General features: G+C 37.3%; 1 pseudogene; it reads left to right on the top strand.

Annotated features, from left to right (window-relative positions):
* The first annotated feature begins 10521 nt into the window (after positions 1 to 10521).
* On the top strand, positions 10522 to 10962 carry LOC114028198 (annotated as a pseudogene).
* The last annotated feature ends 2012 nt before the right edge of the window (positions 10963 to 12974 follow it).

A 12974-nucleotide genomic window follows, 5' to 3' on the forward strand; every position in this document is an offset into this window, starting at 1 on the left:
AAAGTCATTAGAAAAAAGTATAAAAATTATCAAGAAGTATAAATGTAGACTAGAAAATAAGTTTTCTGAGGCATAGAGGAAGAAAGATCGAACATACTGTCCAAGTCTATGGTTTATTATGTAATTACTTGTGATAATAAAGAGAAAATATTGAGATTAATAAATACATTTGAATATAAGTTTTTATTAATATTTCAAAATTGATGTCAGGGTGGTTGCTAAGCCCAGCCATTACTTACATGCAAAGGGTGAACTGCTAATGAACCCTTAACTCTGTTCACTTTGAGCATGTGCAGACATTGTGTAACTGGTGCTAGTACACTAACCATGATGAGTCAGAAAGGGATGTGCATTCAAAAGTCACTACCTGGCTTTTTCCCCCCTGACTGTGTTTAAGTAAAAGAGATATTCTATAAGACTCTACAGGGGAAAGGCCCCAACATTTCTCACCCAGGACCAATATGTAGCCTGTGGATAACAAACTCTGCTCTTTGCATCAGTATTGGTTTTTTCCTTGCTTGTTTTGAGATGATGAAGTATTATTACTATGACTTTTTGAACTTCTAAAGGTCAGAATAATGGGCCACAAGTGTTCTAAGAGTGAGATTCCATGTCAGAATTTATAGCCAGTTGAGATGATGTTTGAACATATTTGTCTCATCATAATTTAAAGGCAGGCAAAGAGGGAACTACAGCATTTCACTCATTGGCTATGGTGAATCCAAAAGTGAATTTAGTTGGGGAAAAAGCTATATAGAATTTCCTTTAATTTTGAGCTTTATTTAAGAGATCAAAGTGGTCTAGGGGAGAATGTGCTCTCATTTGTTGGGAGGGAAATGTTTATACTTCTCTTTTTGCTATATTTTATCAGTATATATTTCCTTTGTAAAAGCTTACTAAAGTTACTTGGTTAACTGATATTGGGGTGCTAATTTTGATTGGTATTTGGGAGAATAAAGTGAAATGTGAGGTTGAGCTAATATAATTAGAAAAGTAACCCCTCAACTCTCATTGGTTCTCCAGGGCCTTGAGGGAAGGTGATAAACAGCATAACATTAGGAACCTGATCCATCAGCTTGACCTAGAATTGGGATAAGTATGCTCAGAGGTTATAAGGACAAATATGTCAATGTATTTGAAATGGTGCAGATTTCAACCCATCCATGATTTCACATGCTGTACAACTCTTAACTATGTCCTCTCTTTAATCTTCCAAAGAGGATCCAATAAACATGCTGGGGATTTTCCTTTAAGTTTTAAAACAAAATAGGTACTAGCCTAGTACATTAACCTTCATCTCTACTTCATTGGCTCACCGTTTCTATTCTTACTCTCTTATTTTTCATGGTAATTCTTGCAGGAGATGCATTCCTAAAGTAACAAGAGTATTGGGTAATGTTTGCAGCAACGTTAAAAGATGCATATTCAGCAACCCTTAATACCCTACTCTTCAGTATTCTTAAGAAAATCAGGATATCACATATGTTGATTTTTATCATTTAGCCGAGAGAGTGTAGTATATGTTTTGTCCACCAGATGGCAATCCAGCTACCTGTGAGTAGCCTACTCCTCTACAATCCTCTCTCCATTTTGTCCTGGTGCTATGTGGACTAAATTGCCCCCAGGTTCAAGGGAAGCCTATGTCTATGACTAATCATAAACAGGAAAAGCCCAAAATACAGCAGCAGCAGCAGCAGCAGCACCATTTACCCCTCCCCCAATTCCTATGGAAGGCATTTAAATTCATGCCACCCCCTTCCACAAGAATGAGAAAAGAAAAGAAAGAATTAAACTCATAAGATTTGACATTTTACAATTAATAGCAATGTATTATAATGTTAACAAATTACAAATTAAAACTTGGGTTAATTTTCCTCAGCAAATTCTTAGGAAACAGGGAAATAACAAAATATAAACTGAAGTTCTGTTTGAGCTCACAATGACACTGTAGTAAGAGTTGTTACCAACATGTAGCATGGGGGTGTCATTGAGCTGTTCAGAGGGAGTCAGAATAATCATTTTTAGCAACTTCTTCCTGCTACTTTCTCCAAAGGAGACTTTATTTCCTTCCAAGAGGAAGATCTTGCAGGAGGTGGGGGCTAGGAGCTTGATTACTCTGTTGTCTTCAGACCAGGAGGGTACTAGGCTAGAATTATATATTTCTGTTCCTTTAAACATTGTTATTCTAGAGGGAATGAAATTTTCAGGTTCAAGTTATACTTCTGATTGCTATTCATTATTGGAGGAAGCAGAATCCCAAGGTTTATATCAAAGGTTTGATTCCCTTCCCACCAAATGCTAGTTTCATAATGAACACATACATAGCAGTTAGCAAAGAAATCTCATTTATCGAAATCAGAAATAAGAGAAAATATACACAGGAAATAAATTTCAGACAATACAGAGTTAAGGAGCTCTCCCACTGGATTGATGTAACTCAGTTCAACTGAGAAAGAGAAAGAGAGAGAGAGACAGAGAGGGAGACAAAGAGAGAGAGACAGAAAGAGACAGAGAGAGACAGAGAGACTGAGAGAGAGAGTCCCCAAGTGAGGTTCCTCGGAATCTCTGGGCAGGGATATAATAAAGATTGCCAGCTCTTCTAATGTTGGCTTCTTCCTGGAGTTTTGTTTTTCCTTCAGCAAGCTGATGTGGGGTTGGGCATGACCCATCTTCTCCTTGAAAGATGGAAAGCTATAAGCACCTGAAGTGACTGCAAAACCTGAAAAAACTCAGAAACTCAAAGCAAGTTGAAAGATGTGAAGAGGTCAGAGCTCTTTCTTTTCTGTTCTGGCCAACTCAACCAACATCTCACCACATGAGGGGCATTGTGCTCCATCTTTGAGGAGAGAGTACTATACCAAAGGATTTGGGTCTCAGGTTACAACAGTAACTCTCTATCAGCTCTGTCCCAGGCATAAGCTTGCTTGCTCTAATCAATACCTTACATTTACTACAGCTTTACTCCGAGTCTGTGAGCAGTGTAAGAAAGTGATCTTTTTTTTTTCTTAATTACTTTTCTCTGTTTGTGATCTCCTGACAAGCATGCTCTGGTTTGCTTCCTTGTGCATGGTATGAAAATCACAGTCCTAGAGCAGGTTTTTCCTTCAACTCCAAGTTTATTGAAAATATTGAGCAGAAGTCCTTCCAAGAGTAAGGGAAAACAGAAATTCAAGAACTCTGAAAAGTTATGTCTGCACGCATTTTCTAGATTACTAAAAACTTTATGAAACCTTTTCATACTTTTGTCCTCCTGGAATTAAACATACAGACATACAGAGAGACAGACAGATAGACAGATATACAGGCATACACACACACACACACACACACACACACACACACAAGTTTGCACTACTGTAACAGGATGAGGAAGTAACTATGTGGTACAGTGGATGGAGTACCAGGCCTAGAATTAGGAGGACCTGAGTTCAAGTCTGGCCTTAGATACTTACTAGTTGTGTGATCCTGGGCAGGTCACTTAATTTCTGTTTGTCTCTTTTTTCTGTTATGTTAAATGGCATAATAAAAACACCTCCCTACTAGAGTTGTTCACAGCATCAAATGGGTTAATTGTAAAGCACTTAGCATAGTGCCCTGCACATAGTAAGCTCTATATAAATGTTAGCTATTATTATTATTATTATTAATTATTTTCCAGAGCTGCTTTTAGTGGGGCCCATGCTCAGACCATTTCTTGTAATAAATCTATTGTCCCTTGGTAAGGACATGAGCAAAGGCTCATGTTCCATTCTTTTCCATGGAATTGGGAGGGGGGACAGGGAGATACTAATTGCTAAGCTAAGAACCACCACACTCTCAGTAGTCTTTATACAGAGTACTAAAAGTCCCTCCATTCAAACTCTTTGTTCAAGTGTCTCCTATATCTGATATCTACTATTTTATACATTAGTTAAAAATGTGACTTGCTATAGAATAGTTTGCAGAAGCCTGTTTTTTCAATTCTTATTTTTTTGTCAATACTTAATCCATGTGCACCTTAAGTTCTTATAAAGATGTTATAGAGACCTTTTTTTTCTTATGAAAGTATCTATTTTAAAATTATCATCCTATATTCTTATCTTTTTCTGAAAATTTTAGAACTCATTCTTTAACATCTTCAAAATTATTTCACTGCCAGGGCAGAATTATTTCTTGTGTACGTATTTGGCCTGTTGTAGCTGCTGTACGTGTCTTTATTTTCTGTAGAATTTTTTTTTCTTCCTCAAGCCGCATATTAGGGACTATAATGTTAGAGTATAAACGTGGTAGTTCTGCTGTCATTGGGATAGAAAATAGTTTGTCATAGAAATATTAATAGAATTTTTTTTGCATTGTTTGTCTCTTTATTGACTTCTTCCTGTTTCATTCTTAACTGAATTTGAGATGATCTGACTCACTTGCCCAGCCTAGGCTCCATACCTCTTCTCTCTTGGTTTGCCTTAAACCAGGACTACTTTTGATTTGACACTCACCAAGATGAGTGTCATTTCTTATCACAATTTACTTATCCTTCAAGGCTCAGATCAAATCCGTGTATTTCAAGCCTCTGTTGACAGGACAACCAATTCTTTAAGAGATCCCACTCTACTATGCACTCATTAAGTACTCACACATATTGTCCACAATCTTCATTTGGTTCTTAATATATACAGTCATATACAGTTATTTATTTTATCCTTATTGTCAACACAAAAGGCTTATAAACCCTGTAAGACAAAGGCCATCACGTGTTCTGCTTTATATTCAGCAGCACTGCCTACCAGAGCACTGTGCACATAAAAGATCCTCAAGGATAAATATTTGTTGGTTATTGTAGGATTGATTTTTTTTATTGTCTCTGTTATGGATACTTGTTTAGATTGTGTAGAGTTGAAATATATAAGAATTGCCTTGCATATTTTTTGAAACTTCACTTTATTTAAAAAGCAATTGAGAAATAGGGATGAAGGAGACAATTTTATCTTAAGGCCTCTGCTTGATGTCTGAGGCTAACGGCTTGAAAAGATTTCAAATAGTCTTATATGATTCCCCTATCATTTACACTCAAAGCATTACTTAGCTTTACTGTTGAAATGTATTGGAAAGAAATTTTCATTGCAAAAACATAACCCACTCTTAGGAAGCAATTTGCATTTCTACTATAGTTGTGCCTTGTAGGCCACAAAATCAGCTGAGATTGTGTTATTTTTGCCCCATTAGTTAACAACTTTAGATGAGATGGCAGATAGGATTTATCATAGAGCATAAGCCAACAAAGCCCAGCTGGAAACATTTATACTAGGGTAGTTGCAGAATAGAAAACTGTTATTCTTGAAATGTAAAATGTCGTCTATAGCACATTGTAAATAATTCATTTCTGTGGGACTTCTAGACAAATCACTTAAAATAAAATTGTTTACATTTTCATTTGGTAATTAGAAATTGCCAGCAAATATACTAAAAATGTGACTGGAAAAATTAGTTCAAGGTCTATTTTAATAGAAAATGCATTTATAACTTCCTTTTTCCCTTGTGGATAATAAGAAAAAGAATGGGAAAAGCAGACATTACCACTACCTGTTCATTTTTGAGTCAGAGTACCTTTAATATATACTACTACTACTACTACTACTACTAACTGATATTTATATTATTTCTACCTGCCAAGCCCTGTTTTAAGTGCTTTACAATTATATTTCATTAGATCCTCACAGCAACCTTCAGAGGTAGCTATTATATTCCCATTTTACACATGAGGAACCTGAGGCAAATGAAATTAAATGACGTGCCCAGGGGTCACAAGTTAATAAATATTTGAGGCTGGATTTGAACTCAGATCTTCCTGAATCCAGGTCTAGCACTCTATGCCCAGTGCTGCCTACCTGCCTTTAATATTAGTTTTAGAGAGGGAAGAGAATTTAAAGACCACATAACATAGCCACCTCATTTTACAAAGAAGGAAACTGTGAAGGTGGATTGATTTGCCCAAGGTCATACAGATGGTAAATGGAAGAGCAGAGATTGGAACTGAAGTCCTATTACTCCATGTAAAATGGCTGATTTTAAAAAAAAATATATTTTTAATTTATGGACTAAAACAAACATTTCCATAGCATAGTACAATAAAAAAGATTATTGCACATGAAGCTGCAAATCTACTATGTACAGCTTGTTATTCCTTTCAAATATGCAACAAAATAATCATGTAAATTTCTTGTTTTCTTCCCCCCCACACACACGCTAGAGATGGGTAACATTAGACACAAATAGGTCTATATATAATAACATATATGTAAAATTATTATATACATCTATTTATTAGTTCTTTCTATGAATGCAGGTAGTGTCTTTCTTCATATGTCCTTTATAGTTAATTTGGGTATATACGATAGTCAAAAACTTATTTGCTCTATGATGTTCTTAGAATGATATTGCTGTTATTGTATATGATGTTCTCTTAGTTCTATTCATTTCACTCTCCATTATTTTGTGCATGTCTTTCTGTGTTTTTCTATGATCATTGAGCTCAACATTTTTTATAACACAGTAGTAGTCCTAAAAATATTTTTAAAAGTTATAGGGGGCAGAGGAAAAGCAGTGACTTGCCAGAGCTGTCCCCCAAACCCCTCCAAATACCTACAAAAATGGCTCTAAACAAATTCTAAAGCAGCAGAACCCACAAAAAGACAGAGTAAAACAAATTTCCAGCCCAAGACAACCTGCATGGCTGATCAGAAAGATATATCGCTCCGGGCTGGGAGAGGAGAGCAGTTTGGTGTGGGCGCGCAGGCCACAGCAACCCTGTAGCAGGACTCAGAGGACTGAATTGCGGGGAGCTGTGGCGGTTTCCAGAACTCTCAACCCATGAATGCCAAAGACAACTTAGAAGGTCAGTGGGAAAAGTCTGTTACAGCGGTGAGAGAAGCTAGATCTCAGCTGCTCCGAGGCAAGCGTCTGCCTTCTGAGCTTCCAGCCCACAGACTGAAGTAAATAGGGCCAGATGAGCTTCAGAGGTGGGTTTTAACTAGGGACTTCCTGATTCAGCTCTACCATGCTAACTTTTCGACTATCTGAATATATAGTAATCAAGGCCAATGGTTTTCACAGTTCTTTGATATCCTTTCACTTTAAAATCGTAACTTCAGGAATGAATAGGATCTTCAAAGCATTGATTAAGTTGGCTTACTATGTAACCAAGCACTGGAAATCCTATTAGTCAAGTAAGACTGCACCCCACAAAGCTCATGCTCTAATGGGAAAGACAACACCTATGAGACATTTGAGCTGCAAGTTGGATGGACCACCCATGGTGCTTAGGGTGAAATAGCAAAGCTGATGGTGATACCTCTTCCAATAAAATCTTAATCACTTTCTGATGTTGAACCATTGGAATTAGGGTGAGGGTTAGTACCAAAGACTTTGGGGGCAAGAACTTGCTTTTCTGGGTCCTCCTTAGGTGACGCTGTAGGCCCTGCAGGAGCTCCTGCCAGGCGCATCTCCACAGGGGATCTGTCCCTGAATGAGTGAGGGAACCAGACTGGGAAGTGTTATTCTTCCCAAGGCTCCTGGGCCTGCTGTGTGTAGATGTCTGGCCCCTTCTCCACAAGACTTGCTTTCCCAGACAATAACTGTGAGTACTGGGCTAGAAGCAGACCTTGTACACCATAGTCAAGCAGGGCACGGCCACTCCCAAGGCCACCATGCCTATCTAGAATGACTGCTGGTGTTAGTTGGTCAACATTTGTTGTTGATGATGATGAGGAAGGATGGCTCCCTCCCCACAACCATTTCTCCACTAATCATGTTCTTAATGTTTGACTATTTCAACTTGGATAGCAAATGCTTGCGTTTCCCTAGTGTCCAACATACCTAATCATTTTATTCCAGTTTCTCCTTTTAAATGTTTGTGCCTTTCTGTCTCAGCTCTCTATGTTTGCTGTGGCCACTATTTGTAGGTAATATGTTCATTAAATTTAAGCTAGAAAGAACCTTAAAAGCCATTAAATGTTCAAGTCATTCATTTGTGTCACTTTTTTCCTAAGGGACAGTGACAAGTATAGTATGATGAACACTGAGGGCATATCATATTTTAAAATCAGTATTATTACCATTTTTGGTTAAAAGGTCAGATCATACTTTTAGTAAAAGTTAAGATGACCATTTTTGGTCAACATGACTGTCCTAGGTAATGATCATCTCACCAACCGTCATATAACCAGCATTGTTGGGCAAGCTGGCATGTCACCCTCTAGGAGGTATGCACAGAGGCCCTGGAGCCCAGTGGGAATATATTTTAAAATCAGTATTATTACCATTTTTGGTTAAAAGGTCAGATCATATTTTTGGTAAAACTTAAGATGACCATTTTTGGTCAAAATGACTGTCCCGGGTAATGATCATGTCACCAACCATCATGTAGCAGCATTGTTGGGCAAGCTGGCATGTCACCCTCTGGGAGGTATATATAGAGGCCCTGGAGCCCAGTGGGAACATAATCCCAGAAGTGAGGGGCATTGTAACACCTCCTCCACTAGAAAAGGGAGTGATGCCCTAGAAACTCTGTGCTGAAGGAAATGGCAATGTCCACAAGGGTTCCTTAGGCCCCTGACTGTAAAAGCCTTTCCACATTGATTACATTCATAAGGTTTCTCTCCAGTGTGAATTCTCTGATGTCTGGCAAGAGTGGCACTGTCTCTAAAAGCCTTTCCACATTGATTACATTCATAAGGTTTCTCTCCAGTATGGATTTTCTGATGTACTCTAAGAGAGTCTCTCAGTGCAAAAGCCTTTCCACATTGATTACATTCATAAGACTTCTCTCCAGTATGGCTTCTCTGATGTCTAGCAAGAGTGGAATTGTCTCTAAAAGCCTTTCCACATTGATTACATTCATAAGGTTTCTCACAAGTGTGGATTCTTTTATGTAAAGTAAGATTAGCCTTCAGTGGGAATGATTTTCCACACTGATTACATTCATAAGGTTTTTCTCCCGTGTAGATTCTCTGATGTTCAGCAAGACTGGAGCCACCTCTGAAAGTCTTTCCACATTGATTACATTCATAAGGTTTCTCTTCAGTGTGGATTCTCTGATGTTTAGCAAGATGAGCCCTCAGTAAGAAAGATTTTCCACACTGATTACATTCATAAGGTTTTTCTCCAGTGTGAATTCTTTGATGTTGAGCAAGACTGGAGCTGCCTCGGAAAGTCTTTCCACACTGATTACATTCATAAGATTTCTCTCCAGTGTGGATTCTCTGATGTAGAGCACAGAATTCTCCCCAAGAGATGTCACAGGGACCATCATCCATGGATCTTTGCTCCTGAATTTCTTCCACAGAAAGACTTAGCTCTGCCATAGTCTCCTTCACTTCCAGTCTCATGTCTCCTTCTGAAAGAAACAAGCAATAAAATGTGTAATTATTTCCCCTTTCCTCCATTGGCAGAACATAAATTCCTTTATATTCTCTTTCCCCAGGTAAAGAGAAAAGTCTTCAAACTTCAAGTCTTCAAATTAGCAGAACAAATTGTATCAAAATGCCATTAGCTCACATCCCAAGGATGATTTAATTTACAAAGAGCTTCACACATAATTACATTGGATCCTCACAACAAACCTGTCACAGAGGCAGAGCATTATTATCACTTTCACAACTCAGGCCACAAGTTCAGAATGGCTGAGTGAAGTGACTGAAATCCCAGAGACAGAGACAAGAACTCAAACCCATGACTTAGCATGCTCTGTCCATAGTACTAGACAGACTGTTTCCACTTTCAATCTTTCCTTTTCATCATCTGTACTTTCAAATTTTTTTCCCTAGATATATGCCATTTGGTGCACATATACTAAATATTCAAATTATTTCATAATCTTTCATGTCTGGAAGTATTATGTAATTTCCCTAGTAATAGCTTTCAATCTTATTCCTTTCTCTTGCAGTATTTGAGGTCATATGAAGAATAACAGTACTGTTTTTTGTATTTATCTAAAGCATAAAAGATTTCATTCTGGCCTTTAACAAATTTTATTTGTGAGGCAACTGGACTTGTCCAGGGTCATACAGCTGGTAAATGTCAAGTGTCTCAGGCCAAATTTGAACTCAGGTCCTCCTGATTCCAAGACCAGCGCTCTATCAACTGTACCACCTCACTGCCCATTGGCCTATTAATGTTTTGGGCTAGCCATTACTTATTTCTTTTTTTTAATTGTCTTTAAGTGCCTGGGCTCACTAAAATAAAAATGAAATCCTTGTAATAATGATTGCACATGTATAACCTATATCAGATTGCTTACCATTTCAGGGAGAGGAGAGGGGAAAGATGGAAAGAATTTGGAATTTGAAATCTAAACAAATGTTTGAAAAGTTTTAATGTCTAATAGGAGAAAATAAAACATATTAAGAAATAAAATGTTTGTACTAAAAAAAATTCTCATAATAAATGCAATTTTTAAAACATATGGTCTTTCCCATGTCTGAAAATATGTATCTCATACATGAATTTGAGTCTATCATCCTTTTGTAAAGAAGTGGACAGGTGACGTAGATGGGGAAGGTTGGAGGTGAAGCTGAAGTGACTGGCTGCTTGTGGAAGGTGGTTTTGCTTCATCTTGTTCTGAAGGCTCTTCAACCAGCTACAGTGTCAGCAGACAATGATGTTTCCCTCTCCATTTATGATGAGACTTTGGGATCAAAACTTGCTCAAAAAGCTAAAGAGGCATCATTTGTCCAAATTGGAATGGCAGGCTTTGCAGCTATTGTTGCATATGGATTATACAAACTGAGGAGTAGAGGGGACACTAAAATGTCTGTCCACCTGATTCACACGAGTGTGGGAGCCCAAGGTTTCATAGTAGGAGCAATGACTGTTGGTATATTGTACTCCATGTATCGGGAATACTGGGTAACTTTTCCATTTCCTCCCAAACCTTAGGAGGAAAGATGCTGTCTTCATGCTGATGTTTTAGAGTTAGATACCTCACATTGAGGTCATCTGTTTATGTTTAAAAATAAATCATTTAGGGATATGTGGTTCTATAAAGCATCACATGTCAGAGACAAGCAATCATGATATTTTAAAGATGGGATTTTTTTTTTCATGGAAGTTTGAGTTTCCCAGGTGATTCAAGGTATACTGATTAGTATCAGAGAGTGAATTAGGAGAGCTAAGTTAGCACAAAAGGAACTGGTCACTGAAGCTTACTTGGGATAAATTATATTCATATTCCTCAAATCTCAAAAATTAATGACTTTGAGGGCCAAGACATAGCTCCTATTGCTTTAAGACAGGAAATATTTGGGGATATAATATGGGAAGCTGCTTTAACACAATTCAGGAAACACTTCCTCATCTTGTAGAATGATGGAAACTTCAGTGTCTAGGGCTGCCTGGCTTTGACTAGGACCAAAAGAACATCTGTAAGAAAAACATGAAATAAAATATTGTAGCAAGAATTTTCTTCTTTATATTTAAGATGAGCCTTGAATAGCTGTTAACCAGGCTACTTAACACAGTAGTATTTATTATGAAGTTAGTAAAAGATAAGAATAACAAGTGGTATGGCTTAGTTGTATTTTTGCTGCTACCATATTGAAATTGTTTTTTAAATGCCATCTGTTTTATGTGTATTTGAACTGCTTGTTCAGCAGTAAAGAGACTTAAAATGTGTGCAGTATTGTGTTTTCTCTCTAAGAGTCATGTCCAATTGAAAAATACATTACTGTCCTTTAGATCTGATGGTTTATCATATTATGGGCGCATTCTCCTTATGCAAATGTTGACATATTTAAGTAATGCTTTGTTACACTTGTGGAATTCTAATGTTTAAAATGAATTGACATTCCATGGTAATAACATGGTATGGATATTATTAAATAAAATGAACACATCACACACACAGAAAAGAAGTGGATAGCATGCTTCATTATTAGTCTTCTGGAAGCTCTTTCCCATTTATAGTTTCACAAACCCCATTGGAGGTTCTATACAGTTGTCCAAAGGATTAACTAAAAATTTGTTAATGTCACCTTAAGTATTAAGTAATCATCCACTTTTGTTGCTAAGATATTTATGCTCTGGGACAACAAGCTTGTACAAATTTCAATGGTAATAGAATTCTTTTTGCAGTGATTCCAAATCATTATGGTCAGGCATATAATGCTTTTGGGGTTCTTACAATAAGAACATCACGCTCTGACTGCTTCTGACTATTGTAACATGTTTTTTCCATTTCTCAACATCAAATTATTTCCAAACTTCCAGAAATGTTGGACATTCATGTGCAAATGGTCACAAGCATGCACAGACCCTCAATGGCTCTTTGGAACTGCACCACAATAGCCCTCTCATTCCTGGGTTACCTTGTAATCATGTCTCCTCAAAGCTGTAATCACCAGATCAAGATGTTACAGGGGTTTGCGTTCTTGCAGCAGAGATAACAGGCTCTTTGGAACCATGATTGCTCTGCATGTACAGTAGAGGCCACATTGAAGCCATCATGGACCCCTACAAATGTTCTACAAAAACAGACCTTAAAGAACCCCTCATTGCAATGCTAAGATAGTTCTCAGATTTGAACCTATCCTCTACTTATGTTATTATTCGCCTCCCTGTCAGCTTCTCAAATGAACTGTTTGGCAACACAGATTAGTCATTCAGTAGAGTTTCAATGAAAACGTACCTGGTTTTTCATTGGCAGAAAAAAGAAAGTTATGTCTGAAGAAATACTATCCTTACAACATTGATTTTAAATACAAACATTGTTTAAAAAAAGATACATTCTGTGCAATTAACTTCCAAGTACATTTATCATTGTACATTATCATAGTCTTATATCATGGGACACACTACTTGTCATGAGCCAGGAGAAAAATAAATCTTTTATATAATAACCATCAGTTCATTGTATTTACTGGTTAGGGAGCTAAAAACAATGAATTTTCATCATTTGGTATTGTCTTAGATCATTGCATTGTTGAGAAAAGCTAAGTCATTCATAG

Source organism: Vombatus ursinus, unplaced genomic scaffold (assembly GCF_900497805.2).
Source record: "Vombatus ursinus unplaced genomic scaffold, bare-nosed wombat genome assembly UNPS02014872.1, whole genome shotgun sequence".
Lineage (NCBI taxonomy): Eukaryota > Metazoa > Chordata > Mammalia > Diprotodontia > Vombatidae > Vombatus > Vombatus ursinus.